The sequence below is a fragment of the Lathyrus oleraceus genome, chromosome 3, assembly GCF_024323335.1.
Source record: "Lathyrus oleraceus cultivar Zhongwan6 chromosome 3, CAAS_Psat_ZW6_1.0, whole genome shotgun sequence".
Taxonomy (NCBI): domain Eukaryota; kingdom Viridiplantae; phylum Streptophyta; class Magnoliopsida; order Fabales; family Fabaceae; genus Lathyrus; species Lathyrus oleraceus.
Window position 1 is genome coordinate 495,563,058 of NC_066581.1, and position 15,195 is coordinate 495,578,252.

At 39.1% G+C, this 15,195-nt stretch overlaps 1 non-coding gene across 1 annotated transcript; it reads right to left on the reverse strand.

Moving 5' to 3' along the window:
* Nucleotides 1-7,308: 7,308 nt before the first annotated feature.
* On the reverse strand, nucleotides 7,309-7,415 carry LOC127133594 (small nucleolar RNA R71). Its single transcript, XR_007807549.1, has one exon. It is a non-coding gene; the product is annotated as a small nucleolar RNA R71 (small nucleolar RNA).
* Between the last annotated feature and the right edge of the window lie 7,780 nt (nucleotides 7,416-15,195).

Below are 15,195 nucleotides of genomic sequence, written 5' to 3' on the forward strand. Positions count from 1 at the left end.
ATCTCGGACACCGAGACCACTTCCATTTCCTTAGAGGTTGACCAACTCGGCAATGTTGTGGCTGATTTAACTTTGAAGGATATGCCCTCGTCTCCAATTTCGACAAAGAGAAGTCAGGATGAAGGCAATCCTTCATTTCCTAAAGAGGGTTCTCCCAAACAGTCCTATTTGATCGTGGATGCCTCTCCAAGATATTTAACACCCTTCCTTTAGATACACACATCCTTCCTTCTTGGATTTCGCACACTCTTGAGGAAGCTGTTGTTGTCATATCGGCGAAGGATCTGACCCTTTTCCAGAACTTATATGAGGCAGAGAAGATGAAACTCCTATTTGAGGTCACCTTCAACATGTAGTGGGCCTCTTCTCTATTTTCTATGACTACTGCTGGAAAGGGATATATTCTAATAGTTGGAAATCCTTCAAAGGAGAGAGACACTTGGATGGATAAATGTGAGGCTATGGAGCAAAAGTGATTTTCTTTTTAGAAGGAGTTGGTTGAGATGAAGGAGAAGGCCAATCCTCCATAATCTTTGTAAAAGAAGGTTATGACCCAAAACTCTCTTTCTACTTTGGTTGCCAAAATCAATGAGTTAGAGACTTCTCTTAAGGTGGAGAAGAAGCAGCATAAAAGGCTTCGAATGTTACTTTTAAAATGAAACACAACATGGAGGAGGATCAGAAAAATATTCAACAGGAGGCTGAGGTTCATGTCGAGGCTCTGAAGGCTCTTGAAAGTGAGGTTACCGGTCTGATAGGGACGTTTCAAAATTTCCTCCAACGAACGATGCAGGTTGTGTGTGGGGTCCATGACAAAGTCTTAGAACATGAAAGGGGGTTCTGCCCTACCACTCTGACCCCTATTGAATAATTATATCAATTCAAGGCTGCTCATGAAGGGACATTAGAGGGGAATCAAGGTACTTCGGCTTCGGGAACTATAACTTGATTGTTCTTCCTTTTTTCTTTGTATTCTTTCCCCTTTTTCTTGTAATAGTTTCCAAGCCATTATGTTTCGGTCATGATAGTTCATAGTAAGAAAATATTTTTAACTCAGAGAGTCACACATTATTTAACTTTTGAGTCTTGTATTTGTCCTCCTTATATTGTTGGTGTGTTTCACTTCTTATTGTTTGCGAGTTTTTGCAGCTCTAGGGTTTTCTTGTCATACTTGCAATGTAAAGTTTGTTTTCTTCATATGCATCATCGGTGTTCACTAGCGTTGCGAGTCAGTGCCATTATAGTTTCAAAGTGCTGTCTACTTTAGGTATGAGAACCCTTATGACTTTCCTTTAGGAGGAAACTAGGTGCCTTATTATGTCGAAGTACTTTATGCACATTTTGAACTTGCTTAACAATGGTCCCTTGTAATTCGCGGTTTAGTGCACTAGCCGATTTTTTCTGCCATGTTTGGTTGTTGTGTTTGTTCAGTGTAATTAGAAACCACTAATTCCGTATGTATTCATTTGTAGTATTTATCATTTTATGAATCATTGTGTATTTATTTGTTGTAGTTAGCATTCACTAATTCAATGTGTGTTTGTTTTTCCCGTTGTAGGGTTTGGACCCGACAAGCCATGGTCACAACTTTATGATGTGCTTTGTATCATATAGGAGTGTTACCCAGCCACGGGTAGGATCCTCATCCCTTCCCCTAGTTGTGACTTAGATCGAGGTGGACGTCTCTCGGCTCCATCGCCTAACACCCTTGAGTTGGCTAGATTCGAAGGGGCGGGCCAACTACGTTGAAAAGAGTGCTCCTTGGATGTGAAGCCTTTCTTAAAAGACTGATTCACACCATGATGCATGGAATATACAATATTCTTTGTGATTATAGAATCTAATAGTTAACATATCAACTATCGAAATCGTGCAGCAACTTTACAAGGTATCTAACTAATAAAGAAGTGGTAAGGATACAATCTTCTTTAGTTGGATGAGGCGTCGATGTTGCCTACCTTATCTTTGTTTACTCGACAAGGTAATGGTTCACTTCTTAGGCGATGGCCGCCACTGGACAGACAACTTCTTTGAGGATGTAGCTTAATGATGACCGCAGATACTCTAGAGCCACAAAATTATCTTTTGAAAATCCCAGCATAATACCTTATGACCAATGGGTTGGAAAAACTCTTACTCCCCCTTTTACTTTCATGTGGATTATCGACATGTTCAATTGAGTGTGACTGGCGGCCTACTGGTAGAAACTGTGTGCATTTTCCTTCTGGCGCACGATCGAGTTCAACTAAGGCCAAGAGCATGGTCAAATGAAGGTGTGGTTCCTTACGAGACTCGTCTTCCTGAGCTTCACGGGTGAAGTTTGGCTCACACTTTTCACTTGATAATTTTTGTATGGATCAGTGATGTCGGGCAAGAAATTATGTATAAATTCTGACTGGCGGTGCCTTTGATGAGACTTTTCTTCACCGCTACCAGAGTTCATGGTGTCGTTTCCACTATGCATACTCAATGAATTTTGGTTGTTCCGTAGGTCCAACTATGGGGATCTAGTAGCAAGGTGATGGTAGTATTTGAATTGATGTTCAAAGAACCTATGATTTATCTCGTATGATATCCTGCACTGGTGGAAGTTGTTGTGATCATCAGCCAGCTCACAACATTATTTTTCACATTCTATCGTTCTTTGACCATATTTGTATTCAAACATATTTATCTCATGATGTTGTATTCAATAGTCATATGAAAGAGGATTCTTACCAAGAGATCTCCGCTGAAAACAGTTGTTCTCCGACTCTAAGTGATAAGGAGATGGTGTAGTAAAGTCAGAATGTTCACCACTCTACGTCGAGGCAGTGCATATCTATTACCTCATATTTTTGACACAAGCATTAATTATAAAGATATTATAAATTTTCTTGTTTTGATGATAGGTTTATTTCCAGAATCGAAATGGTCAGATAATCCCATAAATATCTCGACAAATTAGTTTGGTCGAAAGATGATGCCAACTTTGGTTGAATTTATATCCAGGCCGAGACCAAAGGTTTGGTTGGTTTTGAGATTTTGTGATATTTAGAGATTTCCAAAATTTTGTTTTCTCCACGTAGTCGAATGAGGTATTAGTGGATAAGATCATATAGTTATCTGAATGAGGCATGTATATGCGTTCCATTTTTTATAAATCAAAGTATTTATTTTCAGTCATTTACTGCATTGAATTTTATTTCAATTATATTTTATTCCTTTTATATTTCGACTTCAGTGTCAAAATATGTTCCAAACCTATGATTTTCACACAATATGTCATGGGATCTTTTCGAGTTTAATCCCTTAAATGAAATCAAACTTGTTTTTGTTTACTAAATTTCACGGAAAACAAATTGGCATGCCCAATGGGACTTTTTTGTGTGAATTTTAACTTTTTTATTTTAAAAAAATATATTTAAAAAGTTCTTCATTCAAGAAACTTCTCAAATTTGTGAGTGTCAACGAGATTGAGGAGTGGTAACATAACCAAAAAAGAAGTTAGAAAACCAACAAGGAGATATGTTAGGAGAATGGTTACTCCCAGAAACAACAACAATGGAGAACAACCATCCAATAACACATGGACACGCACGGTCACTGCAAGTTTGATTGAACCAATTACCTATATTGCTAGCACGATGACCATACTTTCAACCAAGGTCATGGCGTCAACCACAAATATATCGTCGATTGCATAAGAAGGGGTGGTGTTTTTCCCTTCAATAACACAAAGTCACCCTATGACTCCTAGACCGACTAGGGCAACTGACTTTAGGTCTTTTTCCACAAGTTTTATAATGCCTATGCTTCGGCGTGAACAACCATATGGTATGCCAATATCAATGATGGCAAACTTACATATTAACCCTTCTACATTTGCTGACAATGCTGCGAATGTATATTCGACACTTTTGGCATCAGGATTGGCTATAGGTAACCCTGGTCGAACCATACAACCCCAACTAGGGATGTAATTCTGTCCCAAGCGATGCCAACATTCACTACAAATTATGTGATGGAGATAAGACAACATATGGACAAAAGTAACCATGATACGGTTAACACGCTTACCCATCAAATGTGTACTATATTTAACCCTTTGATTTAAAATATGAATCAGAGTTACCAACAATTAGAAACTCAAATGAATCGAATCACTAATTTTTTTGGCGCTCTGTCGCGGTGAAGAATTGGAGACCAAGCTATTGATTAGACTTGACTCATGAATCAAAATATCACAACCGAACTTTAATTTATCCAATGGAAGGGGAAAAGATTAAAAAATAACCCAATATGTATATGCAAAGCTAGAAGATTAAACTTAAGCTAAGCAAAAAGGGGGGAGATTCTAAGGTACGAGGGTGTGTTATGAAAAGTGAAGGTATTAGCACCCTAATCATATGTAGTACTCTACAGGAACCTTTTAAATATATATGTTTTATTTTAAATTGTTTTCTATTTGATTGGGAAGATGAGAAAAAGAACATTTTTTATTGTTTGATGATTTGGAAAGACATTGAGTCTTATGCCTACGTAGCCGTGAAGGATCAAAACCTCGTAGTTCGGGTTCAAAAGTAAGAAAGGGGTTGATTTTACGAGAAAGAGACAAATTGTCATCTTAAGGAGAAAACTCACTTTTAAATCATCACAAACACATGAAAGATAGATCTTTGCATCAAATTGAAAGAATGACTCTCACTTGGATATATAATCAACAAATATGCCACATACCTCTTCCAAATGGAAAAGAATCAATATCAATCTCAACAATGTTATGGGAAAAGAATCAATATCAATCACTAATATTTTAAAACGAGGTCATTTAATCAGGGTATAATGCCCAAAATATGATCATGTTTAAGAAAACAAAATGCTACAAACATCAAACAAGACATAAACAAATATACATTGGTCACACAAGCATCAAACAAGACCTAAACAAATATACATTGGTCACATAAACATCTATGATCACTTAGAACAAGGAAACAATAAAAGAAAACCCATTAAAAGGCCTAAAAACCACGTAAAATGCACTAGTTTTCTACCTAATAAAAATGGTCAAAATAAATATTATTTTTTGGGATTTTTTTGTAAATTCATAAAATAGAGAGGGGTAAATAACAAGTGTGCAAAAATCATTCAAAAATAATTAATTTTACATATAGAAATAAATGCATGAAGATGTGAAGAAAACGATAAAAAATAATGGTAAAAAATAAGGGAAGTGTGGCCAAGGGGGTTTGAACCCTTGACCTGATGGTTGCTGATGACACTGAATTTCACCGTATTTTCGACTCCGATTTCGCATGCATTTTAGTTGTTTTATTATTATTTTGTTATGTTATTACTATGTTTTTCTTTGTTTTAAGCTTTTCAGTCTAATCAGAGCCCCGATCGAAAAAAGGAGTGAAAATGAGCTAAAAAGACTAAAAATCATCATTTTGCACTTGTGGCTCCCACTGTGGTTGGCGCCATGTGTCCAACCATGACATGTCATAGCTCAACTTACCTTAACTGCCACGTCTCCCACTATCTCCACTTGGGCGCCACAATTTACCCTTATGGCGGGCGCCATGGTGTTGTGGCGGGCGCCACAAGAAGAAAGTTTTTCCCTCCCAATTTCAAAGTGAAGGGCATCCTTGTCATTTCCATTATTTTCCTTGCCTATAGAGACTCGACTTCATTTGTTTCATCATCCAAACTTAGAACAAACTTAGTTATATCTAGACATATATTCAGTATTGTAAAAATGGTAATCGCTTCACATTGGGGTGTTGCCACAACTGTGTAATCGAGTCTGTAATCGAGTTTGGAGCACTTTGGAAGGAAGTTAATCCTGCCGCAATTTTCATTTCCGTTTCGCACTTTATTCAACCCTCCGATTGGAGCAGGTTTTTATTACTTTACATTTATCTACTTTACTTTCCCGCACTGTCTTTACTTTATTTATTTCCCCGCACTGTCTTTACTTTATTTATTTCTCGCACTCGCACTACTTTCGTTTATTTCTCGCACTCGCACTACTTTATTTATTTCTCGCACTCGCACTACTTTGTTTACTTTCCAAACTCGCACTACTTTTATTTGTTTCTCGCACTCGCACTACTTTTATTTATTTCTCTCACTCGCACTACTTTTATTTATTTTCCGCACTCACACTACTTTATTTACTTTCCGCACTCGCACTACTTTTATTTAAATTAAAATGCACCTTTAATTTACCATGTCTAGCTAAACCTATAAAGGCTAGAATGTAAGGATCGTAATTGAACCGATAATCCGTACAATTGTTCGTAGAAACACTTAAGGGCTATTTTGTCTTTCAACTTAAGTTTTCCCGCACTTAATTTTCGTTGGGTAAGATCGAAAGCCGTCCAACGTCCTTTTAAACTTAGTTGTTTTTAACTATTTCAAATACAGCGAAAGCGCTTTGTTTAGTTCATTAGGAGTTTTTAACTTAAGAAGAAAAGTCGTTTTAAAACTATTTTCGGACGCGTTTATAAGTTTAGAGTCTGGTTCGTGAGATTATTAATTGATTATGTGAATTACATTCGAACCTGTCTTTATTAATTGAATTTTATTTAATACTTTATTTTTCATTGTACACTCTAAAACCCCTATTTCGATTGCCTTAGATAAACACCGTAACAATAGATAACGATAGATTGACACTTGGTCTCTGTGGATTCGACAATCTTTTATATTACTCTGACGTGTTCGTATACTTGCGAAAAGCACGCATCAAGTTTTTGGCGCCGTTGCCGGGGACCAATTTCGTCAAATTTCGTACCCCGTTGTTATATCGTTTAAACTTAGGTTATTACCTTCCAGTCAATGCGAAGAACTCGCAGCACTGGAAGTTTAGTATACCCTCTGGCGGAACCTGAACGTTACGCTCGCGCATGTTTATTTTTCCATAGAATTAGGAGAGCTATGGCCGAAGATCAAAACCAAAGACCTCTTAAGGATTTCTCCCAACCATCCAACGAAGAACCTAGTTCTAGTATAGTAAACCGAACCATCCCAGCTAATAATTTCGAACTTAAACTCTCCCTGTTGCAACTAGTGCAACAGAGACAATTCACAGGTCTCGCTACTGAGAACCCGAACCAACATTTAAAAATCTTTCTCCAATTAGCAGACACTTTTAAAACCAATGGAGCTTCTCCTGAGGCAATCCATTTAAGATTATTCCCCTTCTCCCTCAGAGATAAAGCCCTATCATGGTTAGATTCCCTTCCACCCAATTCCATAACAACTTGGGACAACCTTAGAAGAGTATTCCTTGCTAGATACTTTCCCCCAAGTAAGATCACCGTTCTTCGAAACCACATAACTAGATTTACCTAGAACCAAGGAGAATCGTTGTTCGAAGCTTGGGAGAGATATAAAGAGCTGTTGAGAGCATGCCCACATCATGGTTTAGAAAATTGGTTAATCATTCAAACCTTTTATAATGGACTTCACTATAACACTAAGATGACCATCGACGCTGCCGCAGGCGGTGCACTGATGAACAAACCTTATCCTGAAGCTAGAGCCCTCATCGAAGATATGGCTCAAAACCATCAATCATGGGGAGTAGAACGAGCGACAGTTGAGAAAAAGGAAGCCCAAGGAGGAGTACATGAGTTAAGCTCTATAGACATGATGCAAGCTAAAATGGACGCATTAGCCCTTAAGGTCGAGCATATGTGCGTAAACCCGAATACTGCAGCAGCAGTTTCCTCGGATTGTGAGATATGTGGAACCAAACGACACTAATCTGCAGAATGCAGTCTATTAAATGAAACCCACTATGAGAAAGTGAACTACACCCAAGGGAACCCATATTCAAATACCTATAACCCTGGATGGAGGAATCACCCGAACTTCTCCTATAAGAACAATAACCCTATCCAAAATAATGCACCTCCGAGACAATCAGGTTACTAAGCCCCAAGACCAAATCAACCTATGCAACCTGTGCCACCAAAGTCGAGCCTTGAGAAAATTATGGAAAATTTTATCACTGCTCAAACCCAACAAAACAAAGAGTTCATGAACCAGTACATTCACGTTAACGAACTGATTACCCAGTTAGGAAGCAAGGTTGACCAAATAGTTACTCACACTAAGATACTTGAAACCCAGATCTCTCAGGTAGCTTTAAACCAAGCCCCCCAGACTACACCTGGAGGACAGTTTTCTTAACAACCTCAACAGAATCCGAGAGGACAAGCCAATGCCATTACCCTACAAAGTGGGAACGCTTATGATGAGCCACCAAACCCAAGATTGAGCGAACCCAAAACTTCTAAGGAATATACCGAACCCACGGACAAAGTAAAGGAACCAGAGGAATCTGAAAACCAGGAAGGTCAAGAAAAAGGAGAAGAACCTAAAGAAAAAACTTATGTACCACCCCCGCCATATAAACTACCAATACCATATCCGCAAAGACTCAAACAAACCCAGATCAATAGCCAGTATCAAAAATTCATTAAGGTTGTAGAAAAAATTCACGTAGAAATCCCTCTCACAGAAGCCATCACCCAAATACCTTCTTATGCAAAGTTTCTCAAAGACATTCTTACCAACAAACGTAGACTCGACGATCCGAAGCCCTTGGAATGCAATTCTATTTCCGAAAATAAGTTAGCAAAAAAGGATAAAGATCCTGGAAATTTCTCCATTCCTTGTCTTTTGGGAAGTCATGTCATCGGAAAAGCTTTTCTAGACTTAGGAGCTAGTGTGAGCTTAATGCCTTTAGCAGTTTGTGAGAGGTTAAACTTAGGAGAATTATAGCCTACTAAGATGTCACTTCAATTAGCCGATAGATCTGTTAAGTATCCGATAGGCATATTAGAAGATGTCCCTGTTAGGATAGGTCAGTTATTTATCCGTACTGATTTTGTTATCATGGACATTAAAGAGGACAATGATATACCAATCCTTCTAGGTAGACCGTTCTTATCGATTGCAGGAGCCATAATAGATGTCAAGAGAGGAAAGTTGACCTTTGAGGTAGGTGACGAGAAAATAGAATTTATACTTTCAAAATTTCTTATGGCACCTGTGATGGGAGACGCATGTTATGCCTTAGATATCATTGATGAATGTGTTAGGGAAATAGAACAAAAAGAAATCATAAAAACAATTAAGTTGCCATCAACTCTCATACTGGAAGATGACGACTTTAGGAAGCCCTACATAGATGATAACATTTATGAATGTTTATCCCTTACCCCAGATCATATGCCATGCCCTAAGAAACCAACCTTAGAACTTAAGGAACTGCCTAAGAACCTGAGATATGAGTTCCTCGATGAAGAGATGAACCGTCCGGTTATAGTCAGTGCTACCTTGAGCCAAGAGGAAACAGACCAACTCTTAGATGTTTTACGAAGATATCCCTCATCCTTAGGATATAATATCTCTGACCTGAAAGGTATAAGCCCATCTGTATGCATGCATCGGATTTTGCTCGAAGAAGATTCAAAGCCCTCCAGAGAACATCAGATAAGAATAAACCCTATAATGAGTGATGTTGTTAAAAAAGAAGTTCTTAAGTTACTTGAGGCAGGTATAATCTATCAGATCTCAGATAGTAAGTGGGTGAGCCCTATGCATGTACTACCTAAAAAGGGAGGCATCACAATCGTACAAAACGATAAAGGCGAACATGTAGCAAAACAGATAGAAGAAGGATGGCGGATGTGCATAGACTACAGAAAGTTAAATAAAGCAACCAGGAAGGATCATTTCCCTTTACCATTTATAGACCATATGTTGGAGCGTCTAGCCAGACACTCTTACTTCTGCTATCTAGATGGATACTCGGGATTCTTCCAAATACCTATCCACCCCGAAGATCAAGAAAAAACTACCTTTACATGCCCTTATGGAACTTTTGCCTATAGACGAATGTCATTCGGCCTCTGTAACGCCCCAGCTACTTTCCAACGCTGCATGATGTCAATCTTTGCAGATTACCTAGATGGTATCATGGAAGTATTTATGGATGATTTCTCGGTTTGCAGAGTTGATTTCCACAATTGTCTTGCTAACCTTGAGAAAATCCTAGAGAGATGCGTGGAGGTGAACCTCGTGCTAAACTGGGAAAAGTGTCATTTCATGGTCACCGAAGGGATTTTTTTAGGACATATAGTTTCCGAGAAAGGTATTAAGGTAGATAGAGCTAAGATAGAAGTCATAGAGAACCTAAAACCACCCAAAACTATCAGAGAAGTCCGAAGTTTCCTTGGACATGCTGGATTCTACCGGCGTTTTATCAAGGACTTCTCCAAAATAACTAAACCCTTAACTGGCCTTTTAATGAAAGATGTTGAATTCATTTTCAATGAAAAATGTAATGAAGCATTTAATCTTTTAAAACAAGCATTAATATCAGCACCTATTATGCAACCCCCTGATTGGTCAGAACCTTTTGAGAGAATGTGCGACGCTAGTGATTATGCTGTTGGAGCCGTTCTAGGACAAAGGAAAGATAAAAAATTACATGCGATTTATTATGCCAGTAGAACCCTAGACGCTGCCCAACTCAACTACGCAACAACTGAAAAGGAATTACTCGTTGTAGTTTTCGCTATAGAAAAATTTAGATCTTATCTAGTAGGAGCCAAAATTATAGTTTACACCGATCATGCTGCCATTTGTTACCTATTAAGTAAAAAAGATGCCAAGTCCAGGCTACTCCGATGGATTCTGTTACTACAAGAGTTTGATTTAGATATAAGAGATAAAAAAGGCACTGAAAATGTAGGAGCTGATCATCTTTCTAGGCTAGAACATCTGAAACCAGACTTAGTACCCATAAATGATGATTTTGCCTATGATAGACTAATAGCTAGACTAGAAACCATTGAAGATGATAGCCTAAGCCCTCATGAACACTTCCAAAAGTCCTTAGCAGTAAGTAACATACCATGGTATGCAGACTTTGTTAATTACCTAGCTGCTGATATCGTGCCCCCGATCTTGACTACGACCGCAAGAAGAAGTTCTTTAACGATGTGAGAAACTTTTGTTGGGACGAACCACTCCTTTTCAAAAGGGGTAAAGACGGAACTTTTCGCCGATGCGTTCCAGAAGAGGAGGTAAAAAGTATAATTGAGCATTGTCACTCTGCACGCTATGGTGGACATGCGAGCACCTCTAAGACATACGCCAATATTCTTCAAGCTGGCCTATTCTGGCCTACCATGTGGCACGATGTCCATGCTTGCATCGTCAAATGTGATAGATGCCAACGCATGGGAAATATTCCAAGGCGTGACGAAATGCCTCTAAGAAACATTCAAGAAGTAGAACTCTTCGACGTTTGGGGTATAGATTTCATGGGACCTTTCCCACCATCCTTAGGAAACAAGTATATCTTAGTAGCTGTGGACTACGTGTCTAAGTGGATTGAAGCTATATCTGCACCCACAAATGATACTAGGGTGGTGATCAAGTTATTTAAAAACTATATATTCCCTAGATTTGGAACACCCCGTTTAGTCATAAGCGATGGAGGATCGCACTTCATATCGAGAATATTTGATAAACTTTTAAACAAATATGGAGTTAGGCATAGAGTAGCAACACCCTACCACCCACAGACTAGTGGCCAAGTAGAAGTATCCAATAGGGAGATAAAACAAATTCTAGAAAAAACTGTTTCAATATCTAGAAGAGACTGGTCTCAGAAGCTTCAAGAAGCATTATGGGCCTATAGAACCGCTTTCAAAACCCCTATAGGAACTACTCCCTACCAACTAGTTTATGGAAAATCCTGTCATTTACCTTTTGAATTAGAGCATAAGGCCTATTGGGCCATTAAAACTTTGAATTTAGATTACCTGGCCGCTGGCGAAAAACGTATCCTTGACATCCACAAACTGGAAGAACTTAGGCAATCTGCCTACGAGAACGCCAAAATATACAAAGAGAGAACAAAAGCTTGGCACGATAAAAGAATAGTGAAGAAAGATTTCAATTTAGGCGACCATGTTCTCGTGTTCAACTCTAGGTTACGACTTTTCCCTGGGAAGTTGCGCTCAAGATGGACTGGCCCTTTCAAAGTATCTAAGATTCTGAGATCCGGAGCTGTAGAAATCAAGAACGAAACCTGTAGTCCATTCATTATAAATGGACAAAGACTGAAGCTCTACGAAGGAGGAGACATTCCAACAGACTACTCAAGCCACACTCTGATAGATCCACCGATTCCTACTATAGGTGTATAAATTCCGATCGTCAAGCTAATGACGTTAAACAAGCGCTGCTTGGGAGACAACCCACGATTTTCTTATCTTGTTTTACTTTTTTGCATTTATTTACTTTATTTTTTTTATTTTTAGTCATATTTTCACCAGGACTAAATATTTGCAATGTTTGTGTTTTCAGGATCCCTTTTCCTAACTTTTACAGGATGCAGAACTTCGACGATATGCACGTAGCTTTTAGAGACGATGCCCAGAGAGAGCGTTACATATCTCTCAACCAGCGCCCTATGGCCCCTACATGCTACCCAGACCAGCACTGCATGGAAGCCCTGGGCATCGAGCCGAGCATCAGATTTCTGAGCCACCAACTCCATTGGGATGAATTCAATGACGACCTGAGCAACACCTACAGGAACTTGACATTGGAGTTCCTCAGTTCGTTTGATTATGATCCTTACTCTGGACCGGATGGGTATGCTGCTTTCAGGCTATTTGGGATTGAGTACTCTTTCAGCCAGAAAGAGTTCGATGACCTATTAGGTTTCCAAACCACCCCCAACGCTATCCCTGAGACGCCGATGGGATACTTTCTGGGTAAGGAAGTGGAGAAATTCTGGAGCGATGTCTCTGGTGGAGGGAGTCAGGATCCTTCTACTTAGTTGTCCCAGGCTATACACAACCCTGCTATGAGGTACTTCCAGATGATACTGGCACACTCCTTCCTTGGAAGACCAGATGCTGAGACGTTGCTGAGTGAGGAGGAGATATTTCTGTTATTTTGTGCATCCCAGTCTCGCCCTGTGGCATGTGGGAACTTTCTGTTGTGTGGCCTCAGCAGTGTTGCCAGATCGTCCGAAGGATTTATTCATGTAGGAGGGATCATCACACAGAATGCCATCGCCTTAGGTCTATCCCGTAAGCTGATACATCTCAGGACCTTCTGTGGGTACACTACTATGGATATCGATTTTTGCTTGACTAGAGGATTGATGAGGAGATCCTCCTTCAATCCCATACAGTTCAGATTGCTGATTGATAGCGAGACGATGCACTACTTCACACTGCCAGATCCGATGATGACCAATGTTCATGACCCAGCTAACTGGAGTTATGCTTTGGAGGGTCAGGGAGAGACTATCGAGGAGCCTAGATCCCCACCTCTTGCTGAGTATACCCCTACACTGCCTTTACCCAGGATTACTGTGCTCTGTAATAATTTATCTTTGCAGACCCCAGACATCCGCACGCAGATTGCAGAGTGTCGCAGAGAGATTGTCGGGCTTAGGCAGGAGGTGGCTGACCTTACCGTACAGATGGCGGTATCCGACCTTACACATGCTACCGAGGCTGATTGTTTATACCAGGACATCGCAGAGCTTCGCCAGGACATAGCCATGCTTCGTGGATCCAGTCAGGCAGACGAACCTCCTACTATTTGATTTTACCATCTCGTTTTATTTTGTCTCATTTATGCTTATATTTTTTGCATTTTCCTAACTCATTTTATATTATTGTATTTGGTATATTTTCTTAACTATGTTAGCACATTGATATTTCCACACACACATACACACACACACACACACACACACACACACACACACACACACACGCACACACACACACACACACACACACACACACACACACACACATATATATATATATATATATATATATACATTATGTGTGTTTATTATATTTAAATTTATATTATAGTCTAATTATATTAGTTATTTGTTTATTTATTAGTCTAATGTTTAAATTTTATTTTTATAAAATTGTGCAAGCCTTATGTCACTAGGAAAATACAATGCAAATGCTATCCGAACCCCCCAACCGAAAAGAAAATGAGAAGCCCGTGCCAAATAAGCAAAAATCCGGTCCAGCCGAATTTAGCCTTGTGGCGCCCATTTTCAAACCTTCAAACCTTCAAAACCCATTTTTTCACCATTTTCAAACCTTCAAACCTTCAAAACCCATTTTTTCACCTTCCAAAAATGCCCTTGAATCCCATAAAGCTCCCGCATTTCTCATCTTCCTACCATACAAGTCATTTCCCCAACTTCCATTTTTATTTTCATCTCTCAATATTCATTAAAATCCCACCTTTGTACAAACCCATATTCATCTTCTTCATCACATTGCAAGAGCTAAATAATGGAGTTCAACAGATCTATCCTTCGTGAAGGGAAACCGGGAGATAGGCAGAGGAAGATTATCGAAAGATTACAAAATCGGGAAATTCTTCCGACAAGGTACGCGGATGATAATTGTCTTTACACTTTGGGTATCTACCATAGCATTTTTCATTTATTAGATAATTTAGGCTTGCACACTATCTTTTCAAACAAAGAACCTACCTTTGAGCGATTGACAATCGAGTTTTTAAGTTCTTTAATTTATATTGTCAATTCTAACACTGCTAGCACAATTGGTACTGTCCGATTTAGAATGTTTGTTGTTGAGTATGAATTCAGTACCGACGAACTAGTAGGCCTGTTAGGAATTCCTCATGGGGAAGGTGCTATTTGTGAGGACCCTTTGGATTCAGATTGGTCGGTTGAGGTGTTTTCCTTTTGGCAGATATTGTCTAACACTTCAATAAATTCTTTTGAAGGAATTCTTTCCTCGACCATCCATAACCCGACCATCAGAGTTTTTCGATATCTGTTGGCATGTACTATTTTTGGTCGGAGAATCCAAACAAGGTCAATGCTCGAGAGCTTCTATTTTTGCAAGGAAGCCTCACAAATAGGAGAATTAATTCGGTCCCGTTTATGATTGCTCATATGGCTTTAACTCTTAATAAAACGAGACCTATTGTTTTTGGAGGACTCATTACGTCTATTGTTCGGGCTCTTAACCTGAACAATGAGATAGCTACTTTAGATTCCTTAGCTCCTCGCACAATCAACCTAAAATTTCTGAGAGATATGAAATTGTGCCGATTGAGGAGAGAGAGAGGTTATGTGCTTATGATTCATGGTGTAGC